A 15,840-nucleotide genomic window follows, 5' to 3' on the forward strand; every position below is an offset into this window, starting at 1 on the left:
ATCGTAATAATATTGGACTTGCTATTTGGTGGATGTATCCTAGGGATTGGGTGAACCATGTTAAATCTTGGTGTCTTGTGTTCTTTCTTGTGTGATCAATTATTTTCTGATATTGGTTATATTTGCATGTAATTGTTATTTCTGTCTGTGGTTTAATCCTAATAGGAAAACCTTACAATAGTAGTGAAGGGTTTGTGGGTGTCTTCACTGCCATAGTTTTCCCTCTAACCTAGGGTTTATGCGTGACTAAATCTCTGTGTCAAATATGTTAATGTGTTGATGAATGCATGTGATGTGCTTACTTTTATAGATTTAGATTTATTTAATGTTATTTAATAAATGTTATCATGAATATATATATATATATATATATATATATATGCAAACAAAGTGTAGTAATCAAGAGGGCTATAAGAGTATTAAGTGATAAAAGTCATAAGAGACACTGATTCACTCTTCCCCCCTCCCCCCCTCAAAATATCACCTTTCCTAAGCTTTCAAAAAATTGGTATCAGAGATTAGTCTCTTATCAAGGAGTTTAACCACTTAAGAGAAAAGATCCAAAGAGATGGAAATGTATAGACTTGATAAGAAGATTGAGAATTAAAGACTTGAACTGGGGATTGCCCCAAATCATGTCGGTGAACTAAAAGAGAAGCTAAAGTAATCATTAAGTAGAAGAAGGGAATTAGAACATCAAAAATGACACACTATATCAAGAAGAAGAGTTTGAAGAACTATCTAAGGGAAGCATTTTTGATGAATATGAAGCTACTATATCAGATATGATAGAAAATAATCAAACCCTAACTAGGCTAATAAAACAAATGAAGAAAGAACAAGAAGCTCAATTGATGAGAATGTGTGAGATCCTAGAGAAAAAGACATAAGATAAAGATGATAAGAGAATGGTTGAAGAAGACAAAAGGAACATGACTACAAGGCTTGATGAGAAAGATGATGAAATAAAAAGGTTGACACAAAACAACTATGATGTAGTCAATCAACTACATGGTGTGGAGAATGAGATCAATATAAAGGTGGAAGAGTTTGCTAGATTGAGACCAAAAAATTAACAATTGAGGAATGATTTGAAAAATGGGAAGAAAACCAATGAGAGGCTAAAGAGATCTAAAGAAAGAATAAGGAAGCTAGATGAACAATTGAGAAGTCAGAGAAGACCAAGAGATATCACTGGACTAGGTTATATTGAGCACTCTACAACCAAAAAAGGAGATTCATAAAATAAAATAGAATAAATAAACATGTATGAAAACCAAAAACAAAAGAATCCAACATGTTTTCGTTATGAAAATTGGGTTATGCAACCAATATATGCAAAAGCAAAATTTGTAAGACCAATGCCACTCCAAAATTTGATGGTTACTATTATAACTGAAATAAGTATGGACATCAAGAATTTGTGTGTAGATAAAATTTTAGTAAGATTCTTAGATAGTATAATTTTGATGGATTTCTATACTTTCAATAAGTATGGACATAAGGCATAGGATTGCAGATCATAGATAAAGAAAAATTGGAAATTGACTAGGCAAGGTAATACATACAACTAGGATTACAACACATGGGTTACATGTACAACATGTGAAAGGTATAGTCACATTGCATCAAATTGCATGAGGATGCACATGGGAGGTTTATCCAAAAATTTGAAGAATTATAACATGGCATATTGTCATTGTCATTAGGTAAGTCACCTAAGAAAGAAATGTAGATATCGAGCATCAACACCAAATAAAGAAGATACTAAAGGAAATTGAAAATTTAATATTGACGAAATAAAAAACTAGATGGGAATGTGATGGAGAAAGAATTCATAAGATAGTGGAACATCAAATCCATCATTTGGTGTTACCTCATCTACTAGATTAGGTGACTCCACAACCTCAAACCAAATCAAAAAGTTGTGCATAGGAGTTGCACTTGAATTGTTAAAACATATATACATTCCTTAATATAATGTAATGAAGTCCATATTAGTATATGTAAGATGCATTATGAAAAATTATGTAAATTCGGAAGGTAGATTGGTTGGCGAGCTCAACCGATTTAGAAAATTAGTCGATGTTAATGTAGTGTGAACTGAGCAAGGTCTCAAGGTTGGTAATGATGAAAGTTAGTATGTTATTGAGGTTGGAGTAGCAAGAATTTATTATGCCCTAATTAACTCGTAAATGCTATTTACCTATAAATAGGAGTTTCATATGATTCATTTTTACCTTGCATACACAATCTTTTTAGAGAGAATTTGAGAGAATTTGAGCAATCGTTATGCAGTAGTTAAAATTTGCATTATATTCAACAAACTTGTTGGAGATTTGAGCTTTGTGAGTGATTTGGTGAAGAATTCTAGTGAGCCCAAGCTAGTTCTTCATTGTTCACAAAACCTAACTTTATAAATTGAAATAATGCCATCCAAATTTGCATCACGAAAGGCATCAAAGCTGAGCAAAGTCAAATTGGTGAGGAATGAGGATTTTGAAGAAACAAACTACAAGTTACATCTAGAAGTCATTGCACAAATTGATGAGGCAAGAACTTTATTGTTGATACCTTCTAGGGTTTTTATGGTACGTGACATCTGGGCATACATTCACAGCAAAATTGGTGAATTTGGTGACTTTGAGCTACATCAAATATATAATGAATTGTTTGAGAATGAAAAACTAAAGGATAAGTACAAGCATCTTGAAACCAAGGGTTTAACTCATGTCTTGCATTTTCCCAAGGCCTTCAAAATTAAATGGATTTGCAATGTGTTGAGTCAAGTTCATGAGACAACTATCTAGTTAGATGAACCTATGAAGATAACCAAATATGTAATCCACATGGTCATAGGTTATCCAATTACTAAAAAGGCCAAGGCTATAAGAGTTACACCGAGAAAGGAAATTGAGGAGAACATTGGAGCACTTTGGGATGGATGATGTTTGAAAGTAGAAACAGTATTTGATCCTGAAACTAGGTTTGGAAACTATGTTGTAGCATACCAAATATATCAGTCTAGCATACCTAACGACATGTCTGGCATATAAGACTATGAAGAAAGGTCTCAAACTTGACCTAGTCAAGCTTTCACTGAAGCAATTTGAGGAGAATATGAAGACAATTTGGATTGCTGAGACCAATACATGTAAATACGGTTCATTGTTGGTGTGTAAATATTTCTACTTATAGAATTATTTCTCTACTATTGCAAATGTGAATTGGGATATTGTAAATAGACTAGTTGTCTACCAGATCAATGATTACATTAAGAATCTCGTTAATAATTTTGAACCAATGATGGATGAATACTTTTCATAATTAAAGGATAGGATGCATAAGAGATCCAAGATTCATCTCCAATTAGTTACACTATTTTCTTCCTAGTAGATACATATACAACTTTGATTAAGGCTATTGAACCAAAAACAACATGGCTTGAACCGATGGAGTATGAATTTAACATTGATCAAGCCACTCAAGCCATTTAAGAATTATTGAATGAGCCTATTGAGAGGAAGGATAAACCTTATGACACATATGAGAAGGCCAAGAAGAGAATCAAAATGGACATATTGGCTCCTAAAATAGAAAAGAAACTAAAGAAAATGATAGATGCTTTGGAAGGTCAATTTGGTGAAGGAAGACATGAATCAATTAAAATGATAGTTGAGGGTCATGAAGAAGAAGTCAGTGGAGAAGCGAAATTAGAGGAAACTGAGCCCGAGAAAAGAAACAGAAGAAATTTCTAGAGGAGAAATCAAAAATTCCTAAGGCTACCTGAGCCACGACTAGGCTGCATCAATATCTATACCCCCTACAAAGAGAATTAAAGAAAATGATGTTTAAATTGAGTAAACATAGAGAAAGACCTATCAAAAGAGAAATAATGCTTAATATTTAGTGACAAAGCCATTGAGGAAGCAAAGAAAAATAGATAAAGATGATAATAGTGAACAAAGTGAATCTGATGACATCAACCAATGCAAAGTGGTAAGCAATTTAGTCCATAAGACTATAGATGAGCATGCCAAGGAAATAATTAAAACTAGTGGGTTAGCTAAGATACATCTTAGTGAATATCATGCATTAAATGATGAAGATAAGTTAAAAAAATGAAGAAGCTATCATTTATTACATGTATGATTAGAAATTTATTCCCATTGAGATTGCTAGCTATGTTTTGAATGATTTGTACAATAAAATTTCTGCAAGATGGAAATATGCTTTGGGAATTGAGAGGAATATTATAGAGAGGACACTTTTTTGTGAAATTGTTGAGCCTCACTATAGAAGAAATCAATAAACCTGTCAAATTGCATAATAAACAATTAAAAATGAAAAGTAGAGCATTGAATTTTATGACGAGGAGAGATCAATAAGTAGATAAAGAAAGTTTAAAGCTTTCAAGAACAATATAAAACCTTGACAAAGATCAATATGATTCCCAAGCTACCAATCCCAAAGAAAGTATTTGATTGGACAATCCAAATGTGAATCCTATGGAGACCATAAATGTCATTGACAAAATTCCACAGATGGTAACAAGAACTAGTGAGAAAGAAAGAATTCAGATTGAAGACATCATAAATATTGATCTAGATGATTTGGTAAACAAGGACCAAGATGTCATGAAGGGTACATAACAACTAGGTGAAGAGATTCCTATTACCGAGTCATCCATTATAAAATTCATCAAATATGCTACAATATTGGTTACAATAAATGATAATGTAATGAATTCTTTTGATTCTATGAATTCTTTGGTTAGAAATGTTCCAACTGATACATATGATGTAAATAAAGAAACTGGGCAATCTGGACATATAAATAAGGGTGAAGCATCAAAGGCAACTGAGTAAAAGGATAGAGGTGATGTTGTCACCGAGCCAAGCAAACATGCAAACATAAAGAACACAGTAGGAATAGATCAAGGTGCACAAAAATCAACCACAAAAGAAAACAAACATGTGGAAAGTGAGAAAGAAAATGGAAAATAAAATGAGAAGAATTTCATTGAATCATCAACCAAGGTACAACTACCACAACAAAGAAAAGACTCTACACAAGCTACTGACACCAAGGCCGCTACACAATAGAAAGACAGTGACATGAGGAAGGTAGAACCTTTCACTACTAAGATACCAAAGAAAGATGAGGAGAAACAAGATCCAGTGCCACAAAAATTGACATATCCAAGCACTAGCTCAATCACATTACATGAGAAGGAAAAGAAGAATAACAAGAAGAATATAAGTAGTATGGTCACTTGATAAAGTTATTTTTATACCTTAATGTGTCCCAACAAAGCTGGGTCTTGATGAATTAATCAAGTATGGTGAACTTTTTAAGAGGAAGGCAACTTGGGACAAGCTAAAGCTGGAAGTGAAGATTAAACATGTGTTAACAATTTTAAAGGAGACATGACTACAAATTATTTTGGACACACCACTATATGAAAAGACATAACTAATCTATCAAATTGCATTTCTTGTAGAGAAAGTCAATGCAACTTATGTAGATGCTTAGAAAAAGTTAATGGAAAGAGAAGAGAAGAAGATGACACTTAAAATATTGGAAAAGGTGAGTGAATTCATTGTAGTTCGACAAAAGATGAACTTGAAATTTTGAGCACTGAGTTGGAGAACACATTGAAAAATCTTATACAACTATTCTAGAAGTTGTGTGATGTACCTCACTTCACATAAAAAATTTCAAAAAAGTTGAGGAAGCTTGAGGAAGAGATGAAGGCAAGTGTTGGAAAGTTAACCACGAAATATTGGTCATTCTAGGTTTATAATCAAAAGTTTAAGTACTTCATGGATTTACAATTGGAGTTAAGGAGTGAGAGGGATGAAATAAGAGCTGAAATTATTGAGATACAAGAACTCCTCATGCCCCTATAGAAAGTTATGGAAAAGAATTTCAAGAAGGTCAGACAACTGATCACAACTTAGGAAATGTTGGTGATAGATCATATGCTTGAGCTATCATCACATCTCCAAGAAAAATGAATGACATTGAAATATCTCATGGATTCATGGAATTCCACCATAAATAGTGCCAACATTACTCATCAAACTTTGTTTGGTAAACTATAAGGGTATCTTGTACATAATTTCATTTTTATATGACTTTTTGGCATTATTGTCAAAAAAGGGGGATAATATGAAGTAGAGTATGAATAAAGGAGGTTGTATGTAAGAAAAACAATTTTGATATGGAGATATAAGGATGATAAAATATTTGAAAAATATTTTTAAAAATACAAGATGTCAAGAAGCATACGTTTAGTGGGAGCACTCTAAATTTTCACTAAGTCCAATTTTGAGCACTTGCATAAGTTTTTGTAAGTAATGCCAAAGAGGGAGAATGTTACTCCTATTTTCATTTGAGTGTTGTTACTTATACAAAATTATCCTGAAGAGAATGGTTGGTTAATGAAAGTCAAAGAGGTTGATGAATGTTGACACAAAATAGAACAATGTTATTGCATAAGGTGGATATATATACCAAAGTGAAGTTTAATTCAACAAACATAATGATTACCAAGTACAATAGCTATTGAGTAGTATATATGTACCGATCACATATAGGATTGAGTATGGATATCACTGAGGGTTGACATATTACCGAGAAAAGAAGACAATGTTTTACTAAGTGAAACAAAATGCATGTAAATGTCTACAATTGCACATAATTTTATGTGTTTGATTTCTAGTGAGCTAGGAAAAAATTTACATAGATCGAGATGAAAATTACGTAACATTAATTGGAAATGAAACATTACTTTTTGGATCACTAGGCACAAGTATTGAATATAAATTAAAGAATATTGGAAAGATTGAATGAATGAGGATCATTGATCTAATTGATCAAGCATGCTAAAAGTTTCCAAACCCTAATTAGGTCACATATGGTGGAAGCTAGAGGGTTTGTATATAAAAAAGGATCAAGAACATATTATAGATTGATGAGATATGAAGAGAATGATAGTTTGATTATAGTGTAGTAGAGCAGAGCTACCGAGCAAAGATTGAGGGTAGATTAGTTGAAATCAGTGCCACAAAGATGATATTAGAGAAGAGGAGATTGGATCTGAATTAGGAAAAGGAAGTTTTATTATATCAAATCAATTTACTATTACTTTCTTACCATTGTAGCATAAAATATCATAATAGAGTGGACCGAACAATCCTAGTGTAAAATCTCCTAACTGAGGGCACTATTGAAGAGTGTTACAAAATCCTCTATTAAGATGAACTCTAATAAGTTCTATTTTATTAATCCTAATAGGGTAAGTCATCAGAAGTGACATGTTTGTATTTCCTAACATGAAACATTATTACTGGAGTAGTGAAGGATTTGTGGATGTCATCCCTACTGCAGTTTTCCCTCCAACTAATGGTTTCTATAGGACAAAACCTCTATGTCAAATGTGTTAATGTGTTGATGAATACATGCAATGTGTTTACTGCTATAGATCTTACATTATGCAAATCAAGTTTATTAATCAAGAGGGCTAAAATAGTATTAAGTGATAAAAGTTATAAGAGATACTAATTCACCCCCCCCCAAAAGAATCTCACCTTTCCTACAATTTCCAATAGTAAATCAAATGACTATAGTTTTTTGTTTCATTTATAGAAGAGTAATTGCCAATGATTTTTCAATGTCTTTTTCTCTTGTTGGCATTTTGAAGTGTTAAGGCTTCACTGAACAAACATTTTTGGGTTCTTGATGTAAATGCTGTAATTTTGTAGATCTCTATAATAATTGTGGCATAGCCCTTGAAATGAGTATGCAAAGATGATTAACTATTAGGGTTTCTTTTAGATGGCTTGATCAACACAATGACTCCATCATAGGAATTTCAAAATTGATTTTGATGTACTTACTTAATGTAATACTTTTTACTATTTAAATAAAATAAAATATATTATTGAGAAAATAATCCTTATCATAATCATGTATCTAATCAAAATCTAACTTTAAAATTAATTAAATAGTCACGATATCTAATCAAACTTTTATTAAACTCTAAAAATAATTAAAATGTTAAAATTATGTTAACTCTTATTCTAACTAGATTTAGTGGTTATATTAAATTTGTTAGAGTAAAGCATTCATTTAATATAATTTATTAAGTTACCTTTACTCCCTTCTTAAGATTTCCCTTTATGCACTTGCATTTCCATTAAATAATTAAATAGTAATTATTAAATGTCATTTAACTCTTAGGGTTTCCCTTTTAGATTTTTCGATCTCCCTCTATAAGGATTGATCAATTGTAAATTTCATTCATCTTTTCAGTCTTATAATATAATTTTCCATATTTTCAAAGCAAAACCCTTGCCTTTTCTTTGCTATTTCTTCTTTGTGACAAGTTCTTGCATCTAGGTATTCTTTGGGTTTTGTGGATTTGTATTGCTCAAATCCTTCATGGTGTCAGAGCTAGTTTTGTTTTGCCTTGTTCATTTTTTGAAGAAAGTTGGAATGAGGGTTTCTTGGAACAAATCTGCCTATTTTTTGGGGTTTTTTTGTGAAAAATAGAGGGACTTTGAATTTAGGAGCACTTTGAGGCCAAACAGACCTCACGGTTGGATTCAAAAGATGTCAAAACCCCCATTTTCATATAAAATATGTTTATTTTAGCCAACTTTGCATTCTGAGGCAAAATGTTTTTTGCCTAGTAGGGTCATACAACCCTCAACACACATTTTGAAGCAGAAAAATCACAAAAAAAATCACAAAAAAAAAAAAAAAAAAACTTTTTAAATTGTTGGTGGTTTAAATTTTCTTGCAGTGGTGAATGAAACCAGTAGTAGTTTGGTTAACCTCCAATGGTCACTACTTGCGGTCTTCCTTTGTTATAGCAGAGCTCCACCACTGCTGCTCCACCATGCCACCAGCACTCTACCAAGCCACCACATCGCGCCACCGACCATCAAAAACCATTGCAACCGCTCCTCCTCTACCTAGTGCACTACTTCCCAGGTTCCATTACCTAGCCTGTGGTCATGTGGTTGGCTGGGGGCTATTTCTTCAGCCCCTTCCAATATTTTTTTGGGTATTCACAATTTTTTTTGCTATACGGAGGCCTTGTCAAATTTTTGGCTCTAACTTGAGCATACCGAGATATTTTTTGGATTTGAAAAAAGTTTTGAAAAGCTAATTTTGAGATAGACATGATGGTGTAGGTATTATTTGGGTTTTTTTCTAGTTTGGTAACTATTTTTTCTCTCAAAGTCAGATGATGCTTTCTATCTTTTAGGAGGCATAACTTGCTTGTTTTAGCTCTGTTTCCAATATGAAAGAAGCGTTAGAAATCTCTTCTCAATTGCTATCCGTATTCTCTGTTATTTTCATTAGTATTTCTCAAAGGTATGCATGATTCTTAAATTGAAGCTTTTTTTTCTCTTTTCTTGTATACAAATTCCTTCTAGTAGCTAGGGTTTGGTTTTTTGTATTGTGGGCGATGTTTTGTATTATTGTTTCTATTATCTACATTAGTAAACCAAAAAAATTTAAAAAAAAAATCCAACACCTTCTAAAACAATGGTTGAGACCTCTTCTTTTCTAGAAATTCAAACCCCTCATAACTAGCACACATAGAAGTCCCTGATGACATGACTTCTCTGATAAAAATGGTTGTGGTCTTGTTTAGACATAGTGCAACCAATTTTACGCAAGCCTTTTCAGGTCATGCAACACAAGAACAAGATGGATGAGACAATGGGTTTGATTTCTTTATAGGTATCTAACAGTCTATAGTTTCATCTTGATGGGTGCAATACCCCTCTAGCTATGTGGACCAAGCTTGACGACTTGTTGTTGACTTGGTGGTCAGCACCTCCTTCAAGGTTTGCAACATGGCTTAACCACCTCTCATGGATTTGAAAAGTCTGGTGTTTGTGACATTCATTAAAAGCTTGAGATTTTGGCGTAATGACAAACATACCAACAATTGGTATGAGAGCCTTGGGTCACAGGTTCAAATCTCTAGAGGTGTCCTTCATTTCGTCGGTGTAGAACCCTTGGTGCTAAGGGGGAGATTTTTGACTTGGTGGTCAGCACCTCCTTCGGGTTTCATGACATGAGTTAACTGCCTCTCATGGATTTGGTAAGTGTTGTGTTTATGATGTTTGTTAAAAGCTCAAGATTTTGGTGCAACAACAAACATATCAACACTTGTTTGGTAGAGTGAATGAGTTTAGGGCACTTCAGATTGAGGCAGAGCTTACCTCTTTTATACTGAGTTCTTTTTCTTCTATTGAGGACTTCTTGATGAATTTTAAATAATAGAGATCTTTATTGTAGGGTTGTGGGAAAACTAAGACTGACATTGAGTGGATTTACTTGATTCTTTCTTAGCTTCATGGAAACTTTTAGATCTGTGCTTCTATTTTCCATTCCACCATGGACTCTTTGGGTACTAGATTTACCATGCCATCTTTTGAGGTTTTTTGTGACCATTTGACTCGCGAACAAGATAAACTCTCTCAGTTGAATTCTCTCATAGGCTCATAGACTCATACATTGGTAGCTTAGACATCTTCTGGAAAGAAGGAGAAGAAATAGAAGTCACATTATACATAGTATTAGATTGATTCTAGCCCTCACATCACATCAAGACCACCACCTTCTGGGTATGTGCAAGATCATGGTCAACCAAACTATGGCCTTAAGTGGTAGTGAAAAACCAACAAATTAGGGTTATGTTAAATTGACACATAATTTTAAAGTAGTTTTGGGATTTATATCAAAAAGAATCTGTAGGAAATTGAATGTAGTTTCTAAACTACTAGGCCTTATTTGGAGAAAAAAATATTTTATTTGTCAAAATTTTGGATTTTAATGTAGTACTAGAAAAATTTCAGGGCAAAAATAAAAAGTAGGTGTATGTCTGACCACCTTAATCAAAATCAAATGATAATATTTTAAAATATAATTATAGATATAAAAAGTAGACTCATGCCCATATGTGACACATATTTTTGGGTATTTTTATTCCAAATTGTAAACGCTTAAAATCGTCCCAAACACTATATTAATTTATTTAATATTGCCCTTGACATTATAATTAGTTATATTGATCATATTCTTCTACTTATTTAATTAAATTTATTTAATTAAATAAGTTCACTTTTCTAATGTATTTAAATTTAATTTAAATACTCCCATCCCTAATGTATTAAATCTATTTAATACATGATTCTCCATAAATCCATTTTAAAATAAATTCTATTTATTCGATTCGTTCCATCTCCATTAATTTCTCTAAGCCTATGATTAAATTAAATCCTATTTAATTTAATCTTAAACCTAGCCTAGAACCTAGTCTACAACCATCACTTTCATCCTTCTAAGCCTACCCACAACTTGATCCCGCTTAATCACCCTAAAAAACCTTGCTAAACCCCCTTTTAATCCTAAGTGTGTGCTCACACGTGTGAGGAACCCTCACACTTTCCACACCCCTCATGCCTTCCACACCTCTTACACTTTTGTCCCCTACTCCTTTCTTCAAGTTTGCTCACACATGTGTGAGCAAACTGACCACTTGCATGGCTTGCTTACATGTCTCCCTTGTGGCACCTATGTGGATGCCACATAGATTCCACCTCACCAGGGCATCTCTCAAGCCTATAAATAGAGCCCTTGTCTCAAGCATTTTCATCTCCCTCACATGCATTGTTATCATGCTAGTTTGTCATTTGAGCTTCTTAGTGATTTTCTTTAAAGTTTCATTGTTACTAACCATTTGGTAGTTGATAGAGTTCATATTCATGCATTGTTATCATGCTAGTTTTCCATTTGAGCTTCTTAGTGATTTTCTTTAGAGTTGCATTGTTAGTAGTTGATAGAGTTCATATCATTTTGCATTGTTAGATTAGTTTTTTTTCTTGCATCCATCTCCATATCCTTTGAATGCTCTCAAACATGGCTACTTCCATAGTCATTGTTTGAAGTGTTCTCCACTCATTTAGCATAGTTTCATTCTCATTGTTTGCATTTCCTATCAAGAGATTCACCATAGTTGTGTTTTGGGAGAGCACACCAACATCCCTCCAATAAAAAACACACCAACAAGGCCTCTCATGGGTGCCTTTGTTGACCTGTTTGAAGTTGCATGAGGACTTGGTCTTTTGGTTGCTTTGAGTTGCAAAACTCAAGCAAGTGTTAGTTATGCTTCATTTTATTTTGAATACTTGATATATCTATTGTAGCTAATGTTTTCTTTTTTTCTCTTGCTTCCAATAGGTAGGTTTTCTTGCATACACAAATAAATAATTAAATATGAATTTTCTACTGTAACTTTTGTAGAATAAAATAACTCCTGTGTCTGACCACCTTAACTAATTGAAAAATTTAGGGATTTTTTTTTTCTTATACTAGGTGAAGCATTAATATGTGACACAACTTTTAGATTTCAAAAATGTTATACTATTTGAAAGTTATAGCTATTTTTCAATCAGTATGTCAATCGACAATTTACAGACATCTTCATTAAAAAATAACTAATAAATACTTATCAAACTCAGAATTTGACAACAATTATATCAATAGAATCTTGAGAGTGTTATCAAAAAACCCTTTTTGTTTCATTGAATTTCGATGAAAAAATATATTGTTAGATGGCTACTTGAAGTTTGAATGTCAGTGAAACATGTCTCATACACATTTTTTGAGTTGAACAAAGAGGTTTGGTAAATACCAAGCCTAATCAAGTACCTAAAATTTGGCACCAATTTTTTTTTCAAAAATTGATTGCCCAAATTTTGGTGGGAAATCAAAATTTGGCAATCGTGGGCAATCGATAACCATTATTATTATTGACTATTATTATTATATGATTATTATTATATAATCTAGTAATATATTATTATTATATTAAAATATATAGTCATATATTATTATTAAATATAATATAGTCGAATGCGTCGAAAGGTGTCATAGGTTATGCTATGACCCCTTTCAACCCATTCGAACAAACCAAATAGATCCCTAGGGTTCCTAGGACCTCTAGGGACATATGTTGTCATGAAATGCATTAAAAGAGGTCATAGATTATCCTATGACACCTTTAGACCCATTCAATCAAAACAAATAGGTTCTAGGACCCCTAGGAACATATGTTGTCATGAAATGTGTCGAAAGGGGTCATAGGTTATCCTATGACCCCTTTTGACCCATTCGATCAAACCAAATAGGTCTCTAGGGGTCTTAGGACCCCTAGGGACATATGTTGTCATGAAATGTGTTGAAAGGGGTCATAGGTTATACGACGACCCCTTTTGACCCATTCGATCAAATCAAATAGGGCCCTAGGTGTCCTAGGACCCCTAGGGACATATGTTGTCATGTAATGCATTGCCCTTTCGACCCAACCCCTTTCGACTCGTTCAATCAAACCAAATAGGTCCCTAGGGGTAGGTCCCTAGGACCCCTAGGGAGATATGTTGCAATGAAATGCGTCGAAAGTGATCATAGGTTATCGTATGACCCCTTTCGACCCATTTGATCAAACCAAATAGGTCCCAAGGGGTGGACATATGTTGCCATGAAATGCGTCAAAAGGGGTCATATGTTATCGTATAACCCCTTTCGACCCATTCAATCAAACCAAATAGGTCCCTAGGGGTCCTAGGACCCCTAGGGACATATGTTGTCATGAAATGCATTGAAAGGGATCATAGGTTATCCTATGACCCTTTTTCACCCATTCGATCAAATCCAATAGGTCCATAAGGGTCCTAGGACCCCTAGGGACATATGTTGTCATGAAATGCATCAATTTTTTTAAACCCATTTGAACAAACCAAATAGGTCCCTAGGGGTCTTAGGACCCATAGGGACATATGTTGTCATGAAATGCATTGAAAGGGGTCATAGGTTATCCTATGATCTTTTCGACCAATTCAATCAAACCAAATAGGTCCCTAGGGGTCCTAGGACCCCTAGGGACATATGTTGTCATGAAATGTGTTGAAAGGGGTCATAGGTTATCCTATGAACCCTTTCAACCCATTTGGTCAAATCAAATTGGTTCCTAGGGGTCTTAGGACCCGTAGGGACATATGTTGTCATTAAATGCATCGACCTATGATCCCTTTCGACCCATTCAATCATTGTCATGAAATGCATCGAAAGGGGTGACCCCTTTCAACCCATTTGATGAAATCAAATAGGTCCCTAGGGGTCCTAGGACCCCTAGGGACATATGTTGTCATGAAATGTGTCGAAAGGGGTAATGTTTGATCAAACCAAATAGGTCCCTAGGGGTCCTATGATTTGACTTAGGATCTATAAGTTTTATGACTTAATCCCAAAAATCAGATATAATTTCTCGATCCAAGCAGTAAATGCCTGGCTATGTATTTTAAAATCGTTGAAATTACAAGGAAGAATAAATACTTTGAACACTTAAAAAAATTATGTTTTTAATAACATCAATGAGGGAGAATAATAAAATGAAAGAATTGAGAGAATAAGAGAGAGAAAAATGCAAACACTTTGATAATGGAGTTCGTCCTTGGGGACTATGTCTCTCGGTCCGCTTCTCAATTTGGGGACCGCTTCATTTATATCACCAAGCAAGACTCTGCTTTGTTACAATATCCAAGCTTCAAAGCCTTCATAATCTTTTTCACACACTTGATGATGATATACTATATCTTCATGCTTACAAAATATCTCTCACTTACAAAGTCTCTCTCAAGAACTTACAAAAATTCTCCCAAGGAATTTCTCTCTAGAATTTCAAAATAATTCTCCAAGACTAATTTCTCTCAAAGTCTCCTGCACACCCAAAGGTCTAATTCCTCCAAGATTCATTGTTTTTCTCTTCCAAATTCCCCTCTTTTTTATACAAAATATTTCCCTTACTTGGTATAAAACCAAATAACAAAATTTACAACCATATCCCCATTTAAAAATAACAAGTACCTCATTTTTGGCTTTTATAATTATAAACCTTACAAAAAAAATGATAATAAAGCTAACACCTCCATAATTTTAGGGAACATAATGACAAAATATTTCAAGAGGGAGTTTATATAAAACAACTTCCCATGCAAATTCTAAATTATATTTGGAATTATTTTTCCAATATACTTTAAAATTCCTCCAAAATTCTAATGATTTAATGATGACATCATCAATTCTTGTTTTTTTCCCCCAAACTTTGAACAATGATAACTTTCACATATGTACTCTAATTTTGATGAAACAAAGGCCATTGAAAAACTCTTGATGAGCTTTTAAATTTGACACCCATTGTTGAACACTTTCAAGATAGTCAAATTTCACCCCTAGTTCATCAATTTGACCCAAACTTTGACAAAGCATATCTTGAGCAAACGGGCCTCTTTTTCACCCATTCAACTTGTGTTGGGTTTAGTTTTCCAAGCTCTTCACAATGATGTCATTTTTGAGAGATTTTGAGACTGTAGAGTTTTTAGCCTTTTTGGATCCACCTGGATCATCCTAGGACCCTTAGAGACATATATTGTGATGAAATGCATCAAAAGGGGGTCATAGGTTATCCTATAACCCCTTTCGATCTATTTGATCAAACCAAATAGGTTCCTAGGGGTCCTAGGACCCCTAGAGACATGTTGTCATGAAATGCGGCAAAGGGATCATAGATTATCCTATGAACTCTTTCGACCCATTTGACCCATTAGAAAACTTTACTATCATTCCTCGTTGCCTTTATTTCACCGCATAAGAGAAGCACTAGAAAAATCGAGAATTTTGGTAGACATCTCACTGTGCATAACCCTTATGGACTTAATAAATAATATTTTTGTTCTAAACAAGATCATTCAT

The sequence above is a fragment of the Cupressus sempervirens genome, chromosome 3, assembly GCF_028749045.1.
Source record: "Cupressus sempervirens isolate cs-2001-9-10 chromosome 3, ASM2874904v1, whole genome shotgun sequence".
Taxonomy (NCBI): domain Eukaryota; kingdom Viridiplantae; phylum Streptophyta; class Pinopsida; order Cupressales; family Cupressaceae; genus Cupressus; species Cupressus sempervirens.